The sequence below is a fragment of the Chiloscyllium plagiosum genome, unplaced genomic scaffold (genome assembly GCF_037043375.1).
Source record: "Chiloscyllium plagiosum isolate Xiang-an unplaced genomic scaffold, Cpla_swu_hap1 HiC_scaffold_18, whole genome shotgun sequence".
NCBI classification, from domain to species: Eukaryota; Metazoa; Chordata; class Chondrichthyes; order Orectolobiformes; family Hemiscylliidae; genus Chiloscyllium; species Chiloscyllium plagiosum.
In genome coordinates this window covers 59,761,723-59,786,675 of record NW_028270156.1, presented here as the reverse complement: position 1 = coordinate 59,786,675, position 24,953 = coordinate 59,761,723, and the positions used below count along the sequence as shown (strand labels likewise).

Genomic DNA, 24,953 nt, shown 5'->3' with positions numbered 1-24,953 from the left:
AAATCTTTTCTGAACACTTTCAAGTTTCACAACATCTTTCCGATAGGAAGGAGACCAGAATAGCATGCAATATTCCAACAGTGGCCTAACCAATGTCCTGTACAGCCGCAACATGACCTCCCAACTCCTGTACTCAATACTCTGACCAATAAAGGAAAGCATACCAAACGCCTTCTGCACTATCCTATCTACCCGCGACTCCACTTTCAAGAGGCTATGAACCTGCACTCCAAGGTCTCTTTGATCAGCAACATTCCCTAGCACCTTACCATTAGGTCTATAAGTCCTGCTAAGATTTGCTTTCCCAAAATGCAGCACCTTGCATTTATCTGAATTAAACTCCATCTGCCACTTCTCAGCCCATTGGCCCATCTGGTCAAGATCCTGTTGTAATCTGAGGTAACCCTCCTCTCTGTCCACTACACCTCCAATTTTGGTGTCATCTGCAAACTTACTAACTGTACCTCCTTTGCTCACTTCCAAATCATTTATGTAAATGACAAAAAGTAGAGGGCCCAGCACCGATCCTTGTGGCACTCCACTGGTCACAGGCCTCCAGTCTGAAAAACAACCCTCCACCACCCTCTGTCTTCTACCTTTGAACCAGTTCTGTATCCAAATGGCTAGTTCTCCCTGTATTCCATGAGATCTAATCTTGCTAATCAGTCTCCCATGGGCAACCTTGTCGAACGCCTTACTGAAGTCCATATAGATCACATCTACTGCCCTGCCCTCATCAATCTTTTTTGTTACTTCTTCAAAAAACTCAATCAAGTTTGTGAGACATGATTTCCCATGCACAAAGCCATGTTGACTATCCCTAATCAGTCCTTGCCTTTCCAAATACATGTACATCCTGTCCCTCAGGATTCCCTCCAACAATTTGCCCACCACCGAGGTCAGGCTCACCGGTCTATAGTTCCCTGGCTTGTCTTTACCACCCTTCTTAAACAGTAGCACCACGTTTGCCAACCTCCAGTCTTCCGGCACGGGGAAGGTAGCTGAGAAAGCAATCGGTAGATGAAGTTGGAGGTGAAGGCGATAGGTCAGAGAGGAGGGTGGGGAGGATAGATGGGAAAGAATACAAAGTTTAAATTTTCCCACATCAGAGCAAAAGTCAACTGCGCAGCAGCAACACAAATCTCTGACACCACGTAAAAAGTGAACAGAGAAAGTTCCTTCTTATTTTTGTTAGAATTTTGAAAAACCTGTGGAATTGGAGCCCTGTTAGCAGCAATTGCTGTAATCATGGCTGCACAACTCCAGCAAGGCCACCCATCTGGCTTCATTTTGCACTTTCTCAGCAGAACATTCAAAGAATGCGCTTCTCAAGTCTTGGCCTCAAGCAATCCGGAGCAACACACGGTGTGCGCTAATTGCCTCCTTGTCATGTCAACGCAGCAACTCGCATGTGAACATGGCATTTCAAAATGGAACTTGATGGCTCCATTTCAGAAACACATTCCACAGGAAGACAAAGCTTCACAGCATAGAATCCCTACAGTGTGGAAGGAGGCCACTGACCCTCCAAAGAGCATCCCACCTCGGCCCAACCTCTTCTCTCCATAACCCTGCATTTTTAACCATTGCTAACCCACCTAACCGCCACATCTTTGGACTGTGAGAGATAACTGGAACACCCAGAGGAAACCCATTTAGACAATGTGTAAGCTCCACACAGACAGTCACCCAAGGAGCCTGGAATTGTACCTGGGTCCCTAATGCTGTCAGGTAGCAGTGCAAAACCATCTGAGCAACTGTGTCACCTCAGATTCTGCATTACCAGATTCTCATAGTGAAACGTAAGGCTGCAAGGGCCTGGTCTGTACAGTGGAAGGGAGTGTGTGTGTATGTGTGTGTGCATTTGGTTCTGCTATATATAATTGGGTATTGATGCATTCCTAAAAGTTCATTATGGGGGTGGGGAGCTGACAGTGACCTCCTTGGGAGGCCCCCAGACCACAGTGTATGAGGGCATAAGATGAAACTTCATTCTCACAGATGAGAAGGCTGAGGAGTTGCTTGTGCTATCTTTCTGAGATTTCCCACAGATGATCTGCTCACAGGTCTCGCATGGCGATCGTTGTGGCTAGAGTCATGGATATCATGGTCTAAGAATCACAGGTAGTTTATTTCACCTGTACTCTCTGGGTGTCTGCACAAAGCTGTTGTTTGTTGCACCGGCCATGCTTCACCCACAATTGAGACTTGGGCTCAACATTATATTTTTGGTGTGCCCCAAAATGTACAAATTCCCATCTTGGTTGCCCCCACCATCAACCCCGTCAGCTTTGAACTTTCCCGCATTCCCATCAATCTGTCTATCCAAATGTTCATCTCTCTATTTTAGCATCCAAAGCCAAGGTATATCAAGTTGACGTGCCAGATATTGTCAGGCACTGTCCTCTGTCCAAGCCAGAGTGGTGCTGAATGTCTATTAACCTCCCCCCAACAAACCTACTATTAAGCCGTTCCCTCCCATGATCTATCATCTCCCCATATTATCTGAGTTGTTCCCCCTTCACAATTTTTATCCCCTCTGAACCCCGTTAAAAAGAAATCTGGAATTTTGAATTGACTGATGACCATGAAACCATTGTCGATTGTTACGAAAACCTATTTGGTTCACTCATGTCCTTAAGAGAAGGAAATCTGCAATCCTCACCTGGTCTGGCCTACATATGACTCCAGATCCACAGCAATATAATTGACTCGCAACCTGCCCTCTAAAATGGCTGAGCATGCTACTAAGTTATATCAACTGTTACAAAGTCTCAACGAAGAAATGAGACCGACACACCATCTGGCATCGATCTAGGCACCGGAAAAATCCAGTGAATGGATGAAACAACCTTATCGACCCTGCAAAGTCCTCCTCGCTAACATCTGGGGCTAGAGCCAAAATTGGGAGAGCTGTCTCTCAGACTGATCAGAGGCAAAAAAACCTGATCTTGCTGGAATCCAAGATCGACAAGCAGGAGACTGGAAGAATACAGCAAGCCAGGCAGCTACTCAACTGGGTCTGTGGCATGTGGTGAGGGGAGCAACAAGAGGGAAAAACATGCTTAAACTAATCTTTCTCGATCTGCTGACTGCAGATGCATCTAACCGTGATAATATTGGTTGTGGAGACGAAATTCAGGCTTCATATTGAGAATGCTCTCCATTGTGTTGTGTGGCACTATCGCCATGCTAAATGGGACAGGCTTCAAACAGATCTAGCAACTCAAGTCTGGGCATCCATGAAGCAGTGTGAGCCATTAACAGCAGCAGAATTGTGCTGGGCATCACTGAGTAGGTTATTGCTGAGCAGGAGATGTTTGATAGCACTACTGATGACACAATCAGCACAATCTGTAACCTCATGGCCCGGCATATCCTCCACTCAACTATAACCATCAAGCCAGGGATTCAGCCCTGGTTCAATGGAGAGTGCAGGAGGGCATGCCTGGAACAGCACCAGGCATACCCGAAGATAAGGTGTCAACCTGGTGAAGCTACCAAACAATGCTTCCTGCATGTCAAACAGAATAACTAGCAAGTGACAGACAGAGCTACATAATCCCACAACCAATTAGATCTAAGCTCAGTAGTCCTGCTACATCCAATGGTGGATGGTGGTGGACAGTTAAATAACTCACTACAGTAGAAGGTTCCACAAATATCTCTGTCCTCAATGATGGAAGAACCCAACACATCAGTGCTAAAGATAAGACTGAAGCATTCACAGCAAAGTTCAGCCAGAAGTGCCGAGTGGATGATCCATCTCGACATCCTTCAGTGATCCCCTGAGTTCCCAGGTTTAGGGTGAGAAGGGAAAGATATAGAAGAGACCTAAGGGGCAACTTTTTCATATAAAGGGTGCTACGTGTATGGAATGAGCTGCCAGAGGAACTGATGGAGACTGGTACAGTTGCAACATTTAAAAGGCATTTGGATGGGTATATGAATAGGAAGGGTTTGGAGGGATGTGGGGCGGGTGCTGTCAGGTGGGACTAGATTGGATTGGGATATCTGGTCGGCGTGGACGGGTTGGACCGAAGGGTCTGTTTCCATGCTATACATCTCTATGACTCTAATTTGATTCACTCCACGTGATATCAAAAAATGGTTGAATATGCTGGATACTATAAAAGTTATGGGCCCTGACAACATTTCAGCAATAGTTGTGCTTATCCTCCAGAACGTGCTGCTCCCCTAGTTAAGCCGTTCCAGTACAGTTACAACACTGGCATCTACCTGAAATTTGGCCAGGCATGTCTTATTCAGATTAAGCAGGAGAAGTCCAACCTGGCCAATTATCATCCCATCAATCCACTCTTGATCATCAGTAAGTGGTGGAACGTGTCATCAGCAGTGCTATTAAGCAGCTCCTGCTCAGCAATAACCCGCTCAGTGATGCCCAGTTTGCCAGGGCCATTCAGTTCCTGACCTCATCACTGCCTTGGTTCAAACATGGACAAAACAGCTGAATTCCAGAGGTGAGGTGAGAGTGACAGCCTTGTCATCAAGGCCACATTCGACTGAGTGTGCCATCAAGGACTTCTAGAAAAATTGGAATCAATGGAACAAACTCTCCACTGGTTGGAGTCACAGAAAAAGATAGTCATGGTTGTTGGAGGTCAGTCAGTCCCAGCTCTTGCACATCTCTGCAGGAGTTCCTCAGGGTAGTGTCCTAGGCCCAACTATCTTCAGCGGCTTCATCAATGACCTTCCCTTGATCTTTTGGTCAGAAGTGGTGATGTTCGCTGATGATTGCAAAATGTTCAGCACCACTTGTAATTCCTCAGATACTGATGCAGTCTATGTCCAAATATAACATGATCCAGATGATATCTAGCCTTGGGCTGACAAGTGGCAAGTAACATTTGATCCACACAAATGCCAGACAATGATTATCTCCAATAAGAAGCAATCTAACTATCGCCCCTTAATATTCAATGGTGTTAACATCACTGAAGCCCCTGCTATCAACTTCCTGGGGGTTACCACTGACTAGAAACTCAACTGGATTTGTGACATAAATACAGTAGCCATAAGAGCAGGTCAGAAGCTAGGAAAGCTGTGGCGAGTAATTCACATCCTGACTCTTCAAAACCTTTCCACCGTCTCTAAGGCATGGGTCAGGGGTGTGATGGAATACTCCCACTTGCCTGGATGAGTGCAGCCCCAACAATACTCAAAAAGTTTGACACCATCCAGGACAAAGCAGCTGCATGATTAGCACACATCCACAGGCATCCACTCCCTCAGCCAATCGATGCTTAGTAGCAGTAGAGTATACTATCAACAAGATGCACTGCAGAAATTCACCAAGAATCCTTAAAGAGCAAATTCCAATCCATGACCATTTCCATCTAGAAAGACAAAGGCAGTGGACACCATTACCCACAAGTTCCCCTCTAAGCTGCTCATTCCCCATCCCTTCAATGGGTCAAAGTTCTGGAATTCCCTCCCTCAGGGCATTTTTGGTCAACCTACAGCATGTGGACTGCAACAGTTCAAGAAAGCAGCTCACCACCACCTTCTCAAGGGGAAACTAGGGATGGGCAATAAATGCTGGCCAACCCACTTCCAATGAGTGAATAAAAAATAATTGGATTTCCCAGCTTCCCTCCCACAGCAGTGCGCTCGATAATCAACCTCTCCTTGACTTTTGGTAGGAAGACTTCAGAATCATGTGCCAGACCAGCATGGACAGACAGCCCTGACTGATGTGTGACCAGATCCCTAACTGATATCTGTGTAACTCCCATGACTGAGACTCTCCAGATTGTGGACTCACAGTGCGGACTGTAGCCCAATCCCAAACTGTAGTGGTACAGACTCTGTTATCCTGATACCTTCCCACAATAAGCGACCAACTGGTTGTGCTCAGGACTGATATTGGAGGCTGCCCTTGACTTCCTGTGCCTGGACTCCCTGACTGAAAGCTATCCCCTTTGACTTGACTGAAAACTACCTCCCTTAGACTTTGATGCATGGCCGTTTGGTTGAGGCACATACAGTGTGTTCTACTTCTGGCACATAGTGCAGATGTGAGGTTGACATAGCACCTTGCTATAACAGCAAGCTATCCAGCCCCATTACTGATCCCTGCTGAAAACCATGACAAGTTGCCTTGTTTTTGGCCTACACTAAAAGGCAAGCCAGGTTGCTAAGCTCCTAGCTGAAACAGCAAAGGCCAAAAAGACAGACAAGGCAAGCCAATGATACAAGCACATAATGATGAGGGGCTAAGGCAAGTGAGGAGTCATGAGATGCAATCTATCCATGAGCTGGGTGCCTGTCCCTGTGCACATTGCCATGAAGCTGCCAGTTCACTCCAAAGTTCAGTAAGTAAGTGCAGAACCATTCCTGGAGTTATACCTTGAGGACTCAGTGAGGCTGGTATATGTCAGATGCCAATGTCTGTGGCTGTGGTGTGCATGCAGTTGCTGCCCATGGAGTGTGCCCTGGGGTGTTGGTGACTAGTGTCCAAGTCAAAGATTTGGAGGAATAAATAGCAAGATGATGTCTCCAGGTAACTGCTCTCGTCTGCATGTCAAGAATTGTCATTGTCTCATTCCTATCCAACAGGTGGGAGATTTCGAAACCACATATAAATGAGGTGAGATGAATTAAGAATGGAGTGTTAATGTGCGCGTCTCACGGTACACGAGTCAGAGTTTCATCTCAGCCTTCAACACTTGTTTGGAAAATGGGCGGTTTTGCTTTCAACACTGAGAAGTTCCTCATTGCCAACATCCTGTAATTTTGCCAAATTTCTCACCAATGTGCATGTCATTCAGTCTCTGCCCAATGTTTCAACACTATGACAACACATGATAGGAAATATAAAGCAATGTAACTTTCCCTTCATTCCTAAAATTGAGACTTTCATTAGGGCAGCACCGTAGCACAGTGCTTAGTACTGCTGCCTCACAGGGCCACAGACCTGGGTTCAATTCTGCCCTCGGCCGAGTGACTGTGTGGACCTTGCACATTCTGCCTGTGTCTGTGCAGGTTTTCTCTGGATTCCTCCCACAGTCCAAAGAAGTGCAGGTTAGGTGGATTGGTCGTAGAAAATGCAGGGATGGGATGGGTCTGGGTGGGAAAGGCTCTTTGGAAAGTTGGTGTGGACTCAGTGGGCCAAATGGCCACTGCAGGATGCTATTCAGCAATAAAGGACTCTCTCTTCTACAAAGGCTGATGCATTTTCCTCATATTGTTCCCTTGTGCTTTCTCTTCCTTCTTGTCCATGTTCAACAAGTATTTTTCTGAAAACAAAATGTAAGTGACCAATTATACTGTTGTTCTTTGGTGGATCTGCCTCATGCAGTTCCTACCAACTTTAGGTTAATCTCACAGGGTTGACAGAACCCTGGCAGCAAGTTTCAAAGCTAGTTTTCTCAATGGCACATAAAATCAGAATGAATCATTCACAGCCACCCTGCCAAATGTTTGGAACAATTTGACTACTTTTAAAGAACAACAACAACTTGTATTGCTTTAGCAACTTTAATGCAGCAAAATGTCCCAGAATGCTTCCTACGAGCAATAAAAACAAAAACTGGCACTATTGAGCAATGACCAAAACTTTAAGCAGCATCACCATTAAGGAAAAGGAAGATAAAAATCTTTAGGAAGGAAATGCCAGAGTTAACAGGCTAGCCACATGAAACAATAATTCCCACTGGTGGAACAATTAAAACCAGTAATGCCTGAGGTGCCAGCATTGGATCAATACAAATAGTCTAAGTGTAGGTCTGGACATTTTTGATATAGGGAGCGGCTGCTCATTTTCCAGGGAGAAGGATATTGTCCGAGGCTAGGAAACTGCAATTTAAGCAAGAACCAAAGACAGGTCTTGGAGAAAGTGAGGACTGCAAATGCTGGAGATCAGAGTTGAAAAGTGTGACACTGGAAAACCTCCACAAGTCAGACCGCATCCGAGTAGCAGGAGAATTGACGTTTCGGGCATAAGCTCTTCATCAGGAACGATGGTCTTCCCAATATTTAGTGGGAGGAAATTTCTGCTCATTCTGTGCTAGATAGCAAGTCTGACAATTGAGACAGTGGCGCTGTTGAGAAATGTGCTGGTACTCTGGAACTGGGAATTGTCAATTTCCATGATAAAACTAATGCTGTACGTTCTGATGATGCCACTGAAAGGCAGCATGCAGATGAGATATAGAAGGATAGATCTGGGAAATGCCAGGGAGAATGGCCCAAATCTTAGAATATGGGGAGAGGTGAACAACTCTACTTAAGCTGCTGATGCACCTGCACTGTGATTCCTTACAAAAGTGGGATTGAATAGTCAAAACCATACATACTTGGGATATTGGTCCTTTGCATGCATTTTTTAACACACAGATTTACTTCAAAGTTTTTTGTAGGAGGTGTAAAGCCTGTTGAACAGCAAGCGTACACAAACCACCTGGAATGTCAAAGCATTCCAACGCCCTGACAATGTTCAACCTTTGTCCCAGCAATATTTGTCCCAATAACCTTCGGTCCCTGTTCCAGCAATATGCGATCTCCAACCTGGCAACGTTCACCGCCCCACCTGACTGACCCCTCCCCTCTCAGACAATATTCACCCTCATCTGCAAACCCGCTCATGACTCACGTTCTGGGATTCTACAATCCCTGCATTCCAGAAAGTGGGATTCCACATTCCAGAATTCCTCATAGTTCAGCTGATGGCAGAAGAGCCATTACAGATGGAAGCTGGCGAAGGGGGATGTGAGCATATTTTGAGTGAGGTGAACAAGACATTTGAACATGAGTGGGGTGTGAGGGAATGGGTTGAACTCTTTTGGGATGAAGTGATAAGTTTGGGGATGAGAGAAGGTCAGAAGAGAGGGGAGGCTCACTGACTCAATGAAATGAAAACAGACCTGAAGGGCCATGCCTTCAGTTTATGACGAGGAAAGGGATGTGCTTTTACTAGAATTACATTTACCATTCAGCCTTCCATGGATTCCTGTTTGGAGTTAGAAGGTGTGAAAGTTCCAACTTAAACTGGGAGGTGGGCAAAATAAATCACAGTCAATCACAGTGACTCAGTGACTGGAGGATCTAAGCCAATGTTGCAGATTTGGGAAGAGAATTCATTGCAGACGATTCATTGGCCAAGATCGTGCGCCTGTCAAAGTAACTCTGCTGGTGTGGTCCCACCCAGTGAGAGGACAGTGACGAGGGTTGGAGGAGGATGGTGTGGTCAAGCATGTCAAAGGTGAAGAAGAGCTAGGAGCAGTGGTTTACGTTTCTCATAGTCACACAGGACAGTATTTTTAACTTGTGAAAAAGAGCTGTTCGGTAAATCAATGTTCCCTGCAGCAGCCAATTCAACAGGTCAGCGAGTGCAGGAAGAATAATAGAAACTGGATGGTTGCATGCAGAGGCTTCCAGCTTTACCCTAGCTGAACCTCTTATGTATTTTCAAGTCATGGGAGGTTGAGCATGGTCTGTTAAAAATTATTTGAGCGATATAATGTTAAGGGGCCCACCTCCCAGTCAGGTCTGCTCACTTATGTTAGGTGCCTCCCTACTCAGCAAGGCGAGGGTGTGTGATGTTTGTAGTGCAGAAAATCTAGAAAGAACAACTAAGCTACAAGAATGATCCACATCTCAGACAAGTCAACAAACATGTATTTTACACATATAGTTAGTTGTGTTGCCAGTTTGCTTTGTGAACTCTCATCTACAAATGGTTGAATGTGCCAACAGTATATTTTTGAACTGACAGAAAAAGGGCAAGCCTGACTATAATACATTCACACACAAAGGTTGGAAAACGCTATTTACTGAGCGTTTAGCATGCAATCTCAGTTGGGATGTAACAAAGTGAGAGGAAATTCACTGTGGCGTGCATAATTTGCCCTTCTACTTGCTGCAGTGAAACACTAACGTGCTTTACCTTGGCAGGCTCTTTGAGACAATTAATCTTTCTTTCCTCTTTTGCCTCCAGTGTGTTTGTAACTATGTTTACTCTGGCAGTCAACTCCTGCCAAGCAGACTTTGTGGAGTGATTTTCCCCTGCGCTGCAATGGCGACAGATTTCGACTGGCTTTGGCCTTCTCCTACCTTGTGCCTGCCACTCTGACCTTGGCTGATTTCCTTTGGTTAGGATAATTTTCAGAAGTTGGTTGGGTGCCAAGCCTGATGCAGTGATTGCCAGGATATCTGCCTCTGGTGGCTGGAAGTGGAATTTCTGGGGTGACAAGCTGCACGTCGCTGAGTTAAGTGTATGTTGGTGGTGTTGTGGTGGGGTGGGAAATGACAGCTATTTTACACATCGACATTTCATTGCTTAAAATTCATGCTTTGCCTGGGGCATTTGATTGAATGTCATATAACTAGTCATTGCCACATTGTTTTTTTGTGGTAGCTTGCTGTATAAATGAGCTGCTGTATCTCCTTCATAACAACTTGAAAAATTGTTGTAAATTTGGTTGTAAAGTGCTTTGAGACATCCTGTGATCATGAAAGGCTCTATGTAATGCAAGTCTCTCTTCAAAATTGAAAGGTCTCTTCCTGAGCAGACCTGCTTCATTCCCTGCTCCTGTGAATGCTGCAGGGTAGTCCGGAAAATGGTGTGGACAATTGGCAGGAACGGCTCCCCTAGTGAATCTTTTCACCCAGACGGCCTACTTTCTATTGGAAATGGGAGAAACTCTGTCCCACCTTTCTTCAGTGAGGGCGCGCCTTTGTCATCCCTCACTGTCCAGTATCCATCAGGTTCCTCTCTGTGTTGTCATAGCGTCATACAGCAGGGAAACAGACCCTTCTGTCAAGCCATCCCATGCCAAACATAATCCCAAACTAAACTAGTCCCACCTGCCTGTTCTTGGCCCATATCCCTCCAAACCTTTCCTGTTCATGTATCTATCCTTTAAATGCTGTAATTGCAACCCCATTCACCACTTCCTTAGCATGTTCATTCCACACGCAAATCACCCTCTCTAAAAATTTGCTTATTATGTCTTTTTTAAATCTCTCTTCATTCTTTTTAAAACTGTTCCCCCTAGCCTTGAAATACTCCATCCTAGGGAAACGACAGCTACCGTTAGCTTTACCTATACCTCTCATTATTTTATAAACTTCCATCAGATTGCATCTCCACCTGCTATGCTTCGAATGAAAAACGTTGCCGCCTATCCATCCTTTCTTTATAACTTAAACTTTATAACTTAAACCTTCCATACCCAGCAATGGTTCTGAAACAGTTAATGTTGAAGCTGCATTAGCTCCACCCATTCTGTTGATGTTACACATAACCTGTGGATGGAGACAATGAGTTCTACTTGAGTCTCTCTGTAAGGAACAATTGTATTCTTTATGGCTGTCAGGAGTTCTAGTACTTATGTGTTGTTGGAAAAGCGCAGCAGGTCAGGCAACATCCAAGGAACAGGAGAATCGACGTTTCGGGCATAAGCCCTTCTTATGCCCAAAACGTCGATTCTCCTGCTTCTTGGATGCTGCCTGACCTGCTGCGCTTTTCCAGCAACACATTTTTCAACTCTGATCTCCAGCATCTGCAGTCCTCACTTTCTCTTTGTTCTAGTACTTATGCCTTACTTGTAATGTATTTATTGTCATCATGCTGTTGCTATCATCTTGTAAATGAAGAGGTCTGCCTCTCTGTAAAGACGCTACAGTAGTGTACCCTCTATACTAATTATTAACAGACCCCAAACAAAAGTACAGACAAAGGAGCTTGGTGATAGTGAACTACGTCTAACAATCCTTAAACTGAATCATGTACTGGTAGAGGTGACTATACCATAAAGTGCCAATAGTGGCAGTCAGGGTACACATAGCAGACAGTGGCACAGATTTGAATTTCCATGCCAATGCCTCAAGTAGAAAGTCCAGAAACAAAACATATTTTGAAGACGAGTGATTTTACCAATTTTGTTATTAAAATTCAATCATGGGATGAGGGTGTTGCTAACCATTTATTGCCCATCCCTAATTACCCAGAGGGCAGTTAAGAGTCAAATACATTACCGTGGGTCTGGAGTCACATGTAGGCCAGATCAGGTAAGGATGGCAGATTTCCCTCCCGAAAAGAAAGTGAACCAGATGGGCTTTTCCAACAATGGTTTCATAGTCATCATTAGACTTTTCATTTATTCAATTCAAATTTGGCTCTCTGCTATGGCAGGATTTGAATGCAGGTCCCCTGAACCTGCCTCTCTGAATCAATAGTCTAGTGATAATGCCATTAGGCCATCACCTCCCTGAGTAGCTCTTTAAGAGTGCTATTGCTTCAGCAAGACGATATTTCCCAGTCAGCAGCTGAAATGTGATTACCATCAGGGAGAGACCAAAGCAACAACAGAGCGAACTTAGCTTTCCAGAGACCAACCAAAGGCAACTCTTTTCCCAGGTTCCCAGCATAGGAGGCGACGTAACCAGACACAGTCAGCTTGGACAGACATCGCAGCCCAGCTCAGTGCTGTATCTGAGGTGAAAAGGAGTGCCTAGCGGTTCAGAAAGAAGGACAGTGGTATTTTATGCTTTCCAATGTGAAGGTTACTACTTACTTTCTGCTACCTCACAATCCCTGGACTGGCACTCACTAGGCACCCAGAAGCAGTGAGAACCAAACACAAGGCTCCCCCCCAGAGGTCACCTCTCACAAAATTCCAGAGGCTGTCAGGCTTTCCACCTGCACATTGTGCCCATTGGGAGTTCAAGTCAAAGGGAATGCACTTATCTCTGGCAAGGGCACTCAAAATATCTGGCATATCTCAACTAAGAAGAGCCAGCATTGCCACATGAAACCTTCAAGGCCAACAAGCTCCTCTGTAGAGCAGGCTGCCCCCACCCCTCTCTACTGTATGTAGTATCTGCATTGAGACTTACTGGTAGGGAAAGAAAGAAGAAAGCCATTTGCATTTTTTAAAATAAAGAAATGGACAGTATGATGGCTCAGGGGTTGGCACTACTGCCTCAAAGCGCCATGGGCCTGCATTTGATTCCACCCTTGGTGACTGTCTATGGAGTTTGCAGATTCTCCTTGTGTCTGTGTGGGTTTCCTCCAGGTGCTCTGGTTTTCTTCCATAGTCCAACGATGTGCAGGTTAAGTGGATTGGCCATGCTAGATTGCCTATAGAGTGCAGGGATTTGTTGGCTAGGACGATTAGCCATGGGCAATGCAGATTTACTGGGGTAGTGTAGGTCTGGGTGTGATGCTCTTCAGAGGGGCAGTGTGGACTTGATGGGCTGAATGGCCTGCTTCCACACTAAAGGGATTCTATGATTATAAGGGCACATAGTTGGCATGGTTGACACATCATTGTAGGTAAGTTTTCTGTTTTGTCAATTGCTGTTGTCTTTTCACCACTTCTGTGAATGAGAGTCTCTGTCTAGCCACGCGTGTATTGGTGATGGTAATGAAGCTATTCCTATCTCTACACAATGTTCCATGAACCAAGCTATGAAGGGAGCAGTTGCTGCACCATGTGCAGGCAGTGGTTAAATCGCATCCAACTGTGACTTTGGCGACTGTTGCTCCATCTGCACAGCCATTGCCATTGCTTCACAGGTATTCAGTGAGGTTCAGTTATTACAGTCATCATCCAGCATGAAATGTTTGTGAGTGCTTGGGCTAAGCTGTTGGACTGCACACAGTAGGCTCATGCTCCAGGGTCGCAAGGAATGTGAGTTCTCATGGCTATATTTCAGCTTTGCTTTATGGTTGTGTTAGTGTATTGCCCTTTGTAAGGTACATCATTCAGACTTGCAATATCCCCCGGCCCATCCTCTCAGAAGAAATCACTTACCCTGCCCACTCCGGGTATCGTCACAGCCATTTTCATTTCCGTTAAATAATTGTTATTGACAAGACAGTGGAAGGAGTCAGTGGCCGCTCCTGAGACAGAGAGTCCTGAGCACCCTCGCTTTGTGTAAGTGAACTCCCAAATGTACACTTCCCTTCCTGGTAGCATTGCCCATCAACCCTATAGGTTTCGCACATCGCCAAGTCCCCACCCAAACCCATCTGAGACACCTGAAATATCCAAAAAGGTGGCAACGGGGTGGGGTTTCTGAGCCCAGGCCTTGTTGGCTCCATCTAATTTTCTTTTTTTAACCTGTCTACCTGAGTCAACATAAGAAACAGGAGCAGAAGTAAGTCATGTGGTCTGTTGAGCTTGTTCCGCCATTTGACAAGATCATGGCTGACCTTTTACATGAACTCAGCTCCATTTACCTGCCCACTCATCATAACCCTTAACTTCTTTACTGTTCAAAAATCTATCAATCTTTGCCTTAGAAACATTCAGCGAGGCAGCCTCAACTGCTTCACTGGACATGGAATTCCACTGATTCACAATCCTTTGGGTGAACAAGTTCCTCCTCAACTTAGTCCTAAGTCTGCTCCCCTTTATTTTGAGTACATAAGCAGGAGGCTGGCAGAACACAGCAAGCCAGGCGGCATCAGGAGGTGGACAAGTCGACGCAAGGGTTACACCCGAAACGTCGACTTCTCCACTTCCTGATGCTGCCTGGATTGCTGTGTTCTTCCAGTCTCCTGCTTGTCCACTTTGGATTCCAGCATCTTTTTTGCCCTTTTATTTTGAGGCTGTACTCCCAGTTCTAGTTTCACCTGCCAGTGGAAACAACCTACCTCCTTCTATCTTATCTATTCCCGTCATAATTTATATGCTTCTATAGTATACCTCCTCATTCTTCTAATTTTCAAACACTACTGTCCCATTCTACTCAAAGTCTCTTGATAAGCCAACCCTCTCAACTCTGGAAACAATTTAGTGAACCTCTTCTGTCCATTTTACCCCCTCATTCCCAGTAATATCAGTTAAAGGCAACAGTTTTGGTAGTGCAGTCTCTATTTGGAAGCCAGGGCGCTCCTCATTGTTGATGACAACTCTCTCACTCATTACCCCTTTCCCTCTCATGATTTATTGACTCTCCCACTATGAATTGAGTTGCCTTCAGTAATGCTATCCCTTCCCCACATTTCAGCATTCTGTTTCTAATCACAGCAATTACATTTCCCAGCTTCCCTCCTGCAGCACTGGCTCTATGATAACTTCGTTTGATTTATAGTGGTCAGACCCCCTGAACTGACCACTGCCTGTCTCCTTGAGCGACTTCGAAGGGCAGTCCTGAAGGAGAGTGATCGGAACTCTGACTGACATCTGTGCAGCTTCTTGACTTTCTCCCTGTGACTCCCTGGAATGCCAGCATTGAAGTCTCAGGGCCTACTATCACCCACTTCCCTAACGTAGTGACATCTGAGCATGCTCAAACCCCTAGACTGGTATCAGAGAATGCTATTGGCTTCCTGTGCCAGGAACCCCCGACTAATGGCTGCCTTCCTGGACTTCAGTGAGAACTACTCCCCTTTGAGACATGGCTGTCTGCTTGCCACACATGAAATATGTTTGCCGCATTCGCTATCTACATAGAGCAAGGCACAGACTTATGGGATGATTGGGTAGGTTCAATCCCCTGTCATCTATAATGCAATGGTGAACACTCTGGTGACAGAAAGAGAGAGAGAGATGAGTGATTAGCCATGTTTCAATAATGTGACTGAGAGTCTGAAAAGTCCACTTCACCACACAGTGTGGTTGCCAACATTTTGCCTGATCGACAAACTAAGGGAGATGGGCCGTATGGGACTCCATGGGAGCTAGATCAATAGCCACAGATTCAGGGCACGTTTGAGACAGGGAAACTGCCTGGTCTAAGTATCCAGGATACTGCAAAAAAGAGTCTCCTGTTCCGCCATTTGACAAGATCATGGCTGACCTTTTACATGAACTCAGCTCCATTTACCTGCCCACTCATCATAACCCTTAACTTCTTTACTGTTCAAAAATCTATCAATCTTTGCCTTAGAAACATTCAGCGAGGCAGCCTCAACTGCTTCACTGGACATGGAATTCCACTGATTCACAATCCTTTGGGTGAACAAGTTCCTCCTCAACTTAGTCCTAAGTCTGCTCCCCTTTATTTTGAGTACATAAGCAGGAGGCTGGCAGAACACAGCAAGCCAGGCGGCATCAGGAGGTGGACAAGTCGACGCAAGGGTTACACCCGAAACGTCGACTTCTCCACTTCCTGATGCTGCCTGGATTGCTGTGTTCTTCCAGTCTCCTGCTTGTCCACTTTGGATTCCAGCATCTTTTTTGCCCTTTTATTTTGAGGCTGTACTCCCAGTTCTAGTTTCACCTGCCAGTGGAAACAACCTACCTCCTTCTATCTTATCTATTCCCGTCATAATTTATATGCTTCTATAGTATACCTCCTCATTCTTCTAATTTTCAAACACTACTGTCCCATTCTACTCAAAGTCTCTTGATAAGCCAACCCTCTCAACTCTGGAAACAATTTAGTGAACCTCTTCTGTCCATTTTACCCCCTCGTTCCCAGTAATATCAGTTAAAGGCAACAGTTTTGGTAGTGCAGTCTCTATTTGGAAGCCAGGGTGCTCCTCATTGTTGATGACAACTCTCTCACTCATTACCCCTTTCCCTCTCATGATTTATTGACTCTCCCACTATGAATTGAGTTGCCTTCAGTAATGCTATCCCTCCCCCACATTTCAGCATTCTGTTTCTAATCACAGCAATTACATTTCCCAGCTTCCCTCCTGCAGCACTGGCTCTATGATAACTTCGTTTGATTTATAGTGGTCAGACCCCCTGAACTGACCACTGCCTGTCTCCTTGAGCGACTTCGAAGGGCAGTCCTGAAGGAGAGTGATCGGAACTCTGACTGACATCTGTGCAGCTTCTTGACTTTCTCCCTGTGACTCCCTGGAATGCCAGCATTGAAGTCTCAGGGCCTACTATCACCCACTTCCCTAACGTAGTGACATCTGAGCATGCTCAAACCCCTAGACTGGTATCAGAGAATGCTATTGGCTTCCTGTGCCAGGAACCCCCGACTAATGGCTGCCTTCCTGGACTTCAGTGAGAACTACTCCCCTTTGAGACATGGCTGTCTGCTTGCCACACATGAAATATGTTTGCCGCATTCGCTATCTACATAGAGCAAGGCACAGACTTATGGGATTATTGGGTAGGTTCAATCCCCTGTCATCTATAATGCAATGGTGAACACTCTGGTGACAGAAAGAGAGAGAGAGATGAGTGATTAGCCATGTTTCAATAATGTGACTGAGAGTCTGAAAAGTCCACTTCACCACACAGTGTGGTTGCCAACATTTTGCCTGATCGACAAACTAAGGGAGATGGGCCGTATGGGACTCCATGGGAGCTAGATCAATAGCCACAGATTCAGGGCACGTTTGAGACAGGGAAACTGCCTGGTCTAAGTATCCAGGATACTGCAAAAAAGAGTCTCCTGCTTCCAATTAGAAAGGTATTGCTTGGTCCAGAACCTGGATACTATAAGGAAGAACGTACTTATTTTAGCAGTGGACTTCCGTGATGGATGTTCACAACATTAAAGTTCCCTGATCTGCTTTATGGAGTAATTACTTGCTTTACCAGGAAAGAGGACCTCTCAAAGGGAATTCAGGAGATTAATAAGGTACTGGACCAACAATAAGGACTAAAAAAGCACAATGTCCTCCACAAAGGATAGCTGAGAGAGAAAACAGCCTCCAGAGGAGATTAGAACCAAGTTAGCGGCTGTCAAGTGAAAGACCGACTATCCTTCCAAATACAAAGGAAAATTATAAAATATGCTCTGATTATATAATGAAGTAACCATGAGGGAAATTTGTAAACGGTAAAGTGTCTGAAGGGTTAAGGTTGTAGCTGCATTAGCTTCATTGATTCAGTTGATTTTACACACACGCATCAGTGAAGACAATGAGTTTTGTCCTAGCCTTTGCAGAGAGTAGTTGTATTCTGTACAACTCCTGAGAGTCCAAATGATTATACCTGGCTTGTAATGTTCTACTTTTGCAATAAATCACTTTGTTAACTAAGAACACTGTCTCCTCTATAAAGACTGTATGGTGGTGTCTCATCTACTAGTGATCATTAGATACGACCTAAACAATGTATAGGCAAAGGAGGATTGGTGACAGTGAGTTACTTTGAACAACTCCTACTCTGCCATTAATGGCAATATGTGGTTCAATCAGCATAATGCTACACATTGAACCTTGGTTCTATCTTGTCTTAGATAATTTAATATTAATTTTTAATACCTGGAAGTGCTATCACATAAGACCAAATGGCTTCTTCACCACAAATCACTTGTTGAAACATCAATTTTCAAAAAAGAATATACCTTCTAATCATTCTGTTCAGGGATGTTATCACACACATAACCATCCTCAAAACATACACCCACTTCAGATATTTTTAATCAAGTTAGAATCATAAAGTCCCTACAGTGTAGAAACAGGTCACTTGGCCCATTGAGTCCACACCAACCCTGCAAAGAGCATCCAACCCAAATCCAACTTCCTACCCTATCCTTGTAACCTTGCAAAAGTGGCTTTCTTATTGCAAGTGGCCCTGACAACATCCTGGCAATGGTGCTGAAGACTTGTGCTTCAGAACTTGCTGCTGCCCGAGCCAAGCTGTTACAGTACAGTTACAACGCTGGCACCTACCCAGCAATTTGGAAAATTGTCCAGTTGTGACCTGACCACAAAAAGTCGGACAAATCCACTCAGGCCAATTACCACCCCATCAGTCTACTCACAACTTGCTTAGAGATGCTATGATACACCTTTGGAGCAGGTGGGTCTTGAACCAAGGCCTGCTGACTCAGAGGAAGGGATATTATGACTGTGCTCCAAAATACTAATTTTAAGACTGAATACTGGTCAGTGTGAGGATTGAAGCTGCAATCTTGGCATTATTTTTATACATTTGCTAAGCAACCGATTCATGATATTATTACACACTTCGAGAGCAGATGGGACTTGAACCCAGGCCTCCTGGCTTAGAGACAGGGACTCCACCAGCCACTACAAGAGCCCTTAAAAGCACTCACTTTGTTTCTTGATATGCCCGTAAAATGCACATTTTAAATTTTCTGATCAACACGTGTAGAGATGTTATCACCCACCTCTGAAGTATGTGTGACTAGAACCTAGGCCTCCTTTCTTAGAGATAGAGAAGCAAGCAATGCTCCACAAGAGCTCAACTCACCCATTTCAACAGCATATCTTGAGAAACTGCATCTCATTTCTCACCTTGATTGGTCAAGCTCTCTGAAACTGGAAACACATCCAAAACATGAGGCTCAATTTAGAACGTATGACTGTATGGCTGAATTGTAATGTGATTCTGTCTCCTCTCTGGCTGTATAACTGTGGCACCTTTGGCAAAAATTAACTGTCCAGTGTTAATAAAAAGAGTTCATGGCGGAAGGTACATTCCAAAATGATACTTCTGCTCTCCGTTTGAAAATCTGTTACAAACTGTGGTCTCCCACTTTGATTTCACCCTCCTAGAATTCCATCAGAATTGCATCCACTCTGAAAGTCTCTCACTTTCAGCTCAGTTTTTTCTTCTGCCCTCATAAAACATTTGTCTAAATGAGTAACAAATTGCTGTTCCTGGAAATTGTTATTTGAATCCTGAGGGATGTCAGCGAGTATTTGCTTATTTTTCTGTCAATGGATTTAAAAGAATGTGTTGACTGCTTCTGGACTTCCCCAAAATTTGGTTTGCTCTCAAAGCCAGTAGCCTGACTAATGTTTGTCACACTCTATATCTGGTGACTGGTTTGACACTAGTTTCCATTATCTGTTGCCTTGCTGTAAACATGAGCAACCACTTTCCGTCAACATATCCAAATGACTAATTTCTAGAAGTTGTGATTTTTGCAGAGATGTTTTCACAATTTGTCGACCAGTTTGGTTTACTGAGTTCCACTTAGAGCCCACTTCCCAACCATGACATATTATTATTTTAATGTTAAAATTGACAAGAATGCTGATGATTTGCACAGCAAATTTCATACCTATCCATCCATCTGCTTGAAGCTAGAATTGGTGATTGACTAAGGTTGCTTTCTCAATGATGATTCTCAATTAGAAAGATCAGAGATGTGCTTTTGCTAAAACCATCCAGTTGTTGTGTATATGCAATGGAAGGGTCTGCTTTCAAGAGAGCCACGCAAGCGTTATTCAATGAGTTGACTTCAATCTTTGAGTTATCATTAAAAAGCAAATAGAGACCCAGTTATGAAAGTGGTCAGAGCGTCTATGTTTATTGGTATTTGGGATTGAGTTACTTCTTCTGTCATCTCCAAAGTTAGTATTTTACATTCTGTGATATTTTCTGCATGTTCCTCTCTCTGCAGCTATAGGTAGTCTCCAGAAATCACAAGTAAATAAGGCTCAGGTTACAGGAGAGTCCAGGGTTGGATGAGGATTGACCCATATTGTATTCTAGATTACTTACAGTGTGGAAACAGGCCCTTCAGCCCAACAAATCCACACCGACCCACCGAAGCGCACCCACCCAGACCCATTCCCCTACACCTAACACTATGGGCAATTTAGCATGGCCAGTTCGCCTAACTTGCACATTTTTGGATTGTGGGAGGAAACTGGAGCACCCGGAGGAAACCCACGCAGACACGGGGAGAATGTGCAAATTCCACACAGAGAGTCGCCTGAGGCGGGAATTGAACCCGGGTCTCTGGCGCTGTGAGGCAGCAGTGCTAACCACTGTGCTACCGTGCTGCCCTGTCCCATAAAGAGTGTTGAAATCTTTCTTAGCTGCTGGATCTGACAGCTCCCATCACCCTTGAGGTTCCTGAAGCTTGCAAAATTCTCTGCACAGCTGGTAATTTAAATGCCTCCCAAAATCTAAAGAATTGACCCTCATTAAAACGTGAGGAAATGACCATCACTACAGTACTACAATTACACTACAACCACCGTCCAACCTACCGTGTGGGCACACCTGTGGTTATTTAAATCTGAGGTTCCCTGTCCCTCAATCCTCTCAATCCTTGAGTATATTGGCAGTCTTAGTGGGCGGCACGGTGGCATAGTGGACGGCACGGTGACACAGTGGTTAGCACTACTGCCTCACAGCGCTAGAGACCTGGGTTCAATTCCCGCCTTAGGCAACTGACTGTGTGGAGTTTGCACGTTCTCCCCGTGTCTACGTGGGTTTCCTCTGGGTGCTCCGGTTTCCTCCCACAGTCCAAAGATGTGCAGGTCAGGTGAATTGGCCATGCTAAATTGCCCGTAGTGTTAGGTAAAGGGGTAAATGTAGGGGAATGGGTGGGTTGCGCTTCGGCGGGGCGGTGTGGACTTGTTGGGCCGAAGGGCCTGTTTCCACACTGTAAGTAATCTAATCTAATCTTTTCTGTTTAGCAAACTTTGACTTTGTATTATTTCATGTCATGGACATTCTCTTTTTCACATTTCAAAATGTTGTAAAAGATACATAGTTTGGAATTTACAGAGAAACTCTCCAGGAACTGTGAACTTTGGAGCGAGTAACTTAAGTGTTGAGATGCTATAATTCCAATCAGATCCATGGCAGTCAGTGCCATGATTCCAATCAGATCCATGGCAGTATGGATACAGTGCCCACTCACAATGTTTCACACGATCATAGTGGGCTTGCTGGGTCAGATGGATTTTCATATTGGAGGCTGTCTGTCTGTGGTTTTTCTATAGTAACCAAGAAGATTCAGTTAATACCACACACTCTCAAGTAGTGCATTCTGGACTCCAACTACTTACAATCTTAAAACCATTTTCCACTTTTCCACCAATAATTCTAAATAACATAATCCTGTAACTCATGGTTGTCTGTACATCACTGTAAACCCATGCAAAATATTATTTAGGGAATTGAACACCTGAGTTTGGCTTTGAAGACTACATCTAGTGAATATCTTTGTCGATTCTAATTAGACGTTGTTTACATCAATCATTGTTAACCCCTCCCCTCCGTTTTTAGTTAAATTACAATTAATGATTCAACCCCATTGAATGAAAACAACATTGAGTTAACTTCCCTTACGTAACAAACAGCAGTGTCATTAGGAATAGTCACAGAGGATGGACAGAATTAGATTATGCTGTAAAATAATTATCTCTCAATGCTGAACCAATGATTATTGACCGCATTCATTTACAGAAGGGGTGGTAGTGTATGGCATTGGATAATCAATATCAGGGTGGAAAAGAAAGTTGTCAAGGGTTTTCTCCTGAGAATAGGTTAATTTCTATCAATTACAGGCCACAAATTGGAAGAATAATCCTTCTGTCTTTCTAATAGAAATGTTCTATAGTTCTGTATGTAACTGGCACAGTTCCCTTTTTGGCCACATATTCATTGCTTGTGGCAGGTGTTTGATCAGTTTTGAGAAGTGGGAGTGAAGTATTTATCTTCTGGAGAGCTTTTGAAGCAAACAAGTGTCCACTAAATTAAAATTCACAGGAGGTGGTGTCAGAAGCAGTCCACAATGAAATAATGTGAATGGCTTTCTCTTGCTATGGATGTTATTGTATTATCGGGGCTGAGCCAAATACACATTGCCTTTTGCAAAGTTAACTACTAACATAATATGGAAAAGCTAATGAGTTTGTGATTACCATCAAAAACAATCAAAGTTACACCCACTCATCCTTTTTGAAAAAAAAAGGCATGAATATCTGATTAAAGCTGAAACTGCATTACAAAGATAACTATAAGCAAGATGCTGAAACTCTCGATGGAAGACAATTATTTCTGGTCTGCTGGATACATGGGAATGTCATCTGTGGAATGCAACTGCTCAGGCTTGAATAATTAAGGTTGCAATATTATATTAACACGCTTAACTTGAGTTTTCCCTGATTATCTAAGGGTCAGAAAGGAATCTCAGACAATTGTCATCTTGGAAGGTTTATCAGCTGTTAACTCAAGCCACAGCAGGTTAGATGTTTTGGGTGGAGATGTCAGGGTGCCGTTTGTATATGTGGGGATAGAAATTTAATGGTGTTCCAACTCAGGTATGAAGGCAGTGACGCAGTTACAGCACACACCTGAACTAAGAGCTCAAGACTCAGGCTGTCCCATGAATGGGCCTCATTAATATTAATTCAGTGAAAGACCAGGGTTTCTGCCTTTGCAGGGAGCTAGCCCAGTTGAACAAGCCGAAAGTTGGTCAACTTGACAAGAATAGCGAAGAAGTTAGTTATTTGGGGAGATTAGATGCAGTCTGGGCATTTCTGTACTGTCAGTGGTGGAGGGGTTAGTGTTCTGATCTGCATATGATGGAATCCAGAGAACATTCATCCTCCCTACATGAATAGTATTGGTAGTTCTGAAAGTAATTTGTTTTTTAAACAAACCACCTGTTGGTGGCAGCCTCTGCTTAGGCCATAGCATCTGCTAATGGCTCTGAACGGAACAGTCACAGCCACTGCTTCGCTTCATAGAGATCATTTAAACAGGACGATAGTTAAACCGGTAGTAGGTTCCTCATTTTCATACACAATATGCTCAATGATTGCTTGAGACAACTGAAGGACCCAACTAACTCCGCAGTGGCCCTAGGTGATCAAGACCACCTCGCTGTTAACTTTTCATTCCTATATCTGAAAACTTGACACAACAACGATCACGTTTTACCTCAATTTTTGTAAAGAGGGAGTTGCACGAAATAATGGCCTTTTTCTCCATTGTGTTCCTCTTCTGTTCGGATGTTGTACAATACTTTTGTGAAGACATACATCTCTTTGTTTTCTCCCCAGTCTCTCAGCATCACTGAGACCTGTACCTGTAGTAAATAAGCAGATAGGTTAGAGACTGTGTTGTTTCAGTGGACTTCTGGAGGCATGTTGTGGTCATATGCAGTCAACTATCCTGTTGTCTTTCAATGGCCCAGAGGGGTGTAATGGGTGAGTATTGAATTGAATTGAATTGAATTGAATTGAATTGAAATGATTGTCACGTGTACCGAGGCAAAGTGAAAAGCTTTGTCTTGCGAGCAATACAGGCAGATCACAGAGTTAAGTAGCATTGATAAGTAAATAATAGGTAAATAGTGGCAAAACCAAAAACACAGGTACAGGTGAATGTTAAGAGTTTGTGAGTCCATTCAATATTCTAAGAACAGTAGGATGGAAACTGTTTCAAAACTGGTTGGTGTGTGTGTTCAGGCTTCTGTACCTTCTCCCCGATGGTAGAGGTTGTAGAAAAACATTGCCAGGGTGGGATGGATCTTTGAGAATGCTGGTGGCCTTTCCTTGACAGCGGGTCTGGTAGATGGATTCTGTAGATGGGAAATTGGCCTTTGTAACCTCCAGGCTGAATTCACCACTCTCTGTAACCATCTCCGATCTTGAATGCTACAGTTGCCATACCAGGTAGTGATACTTCCAGAATGCTCTTGATGGCGCACCTATTAAAGTTGGCAAGGGTGTTCGCCGATATGCCAAACTTCCTCAGCTACCTGAGGAAGAAGAGACGTTGTTGGGCCTTTGTAACCAGTGCGTCCACATGAAGAGTCCAAGAAAATTTGTTGTGGATGACCCCTCCCAGGAGCTTGACACTCTCCATTCGTTCCACCTCTGTGCTGTTAATGTGTAGGGGGGATGAGTAACATTCCGCCGAAAGTCAATAATGAGTTCCTTGGTTTTGCTGGCATTGAGAGCTAGGTTGTTCTCAGTACACCATTTTTCCAGGTCCAGTGACAGAGCAAAATATAGTAGATGATTGTAGATTCTTTCAGTAAACTGATTATCTCTATTCCAAATGAGCCTGTTATTAGTAACTCTGCTTCCCCTCTCTCAATCCAACCAGAAAGAAAGTTACTGTCAGGATTTTCATTAGTTTCTGGCATGGATGAAGGATGCACTTCAGGCTCTGCTGTAATTGCACCCTGGTCAAGGAACTAGCCAGTAGCCTTGAAGATTTTGATTAGTTGCAGAAACAGAAACATTTGGCAACTCACATAATTTAATGTTTTTAAAAATGATTTAAAAATTCATGGAATTATCGGTCTTGCTGGCAGTGCTAACATATATTCCTCATCTT

At 44.2% G+C, this 24,953-nt stretch overlaps 1 long non-coding RNA gene across 2 annotated transcripts in view; it reads right to left on the bottom strand.

Annotated features, from left to right (window-relative positions):
• LOC122557929 (uncharacterized) overlaps nt 1-24,953 on the bottom strand; it is a 141,685-nt gene that overhangs the window by 71,592 nt on the left and 45,140 nt on the right. For both annotated transcript variants that reach the window (XR_015760205.1, XR_006313981.2), the window contains exon 2: nt 23,547-23,694. This is a non-coding gene — a long non-coding RNA (uncharacterized LOC122557929). The remainder of the gene's footprint in view (nt 1-23,546; nt 23,695-24,953) is intronic.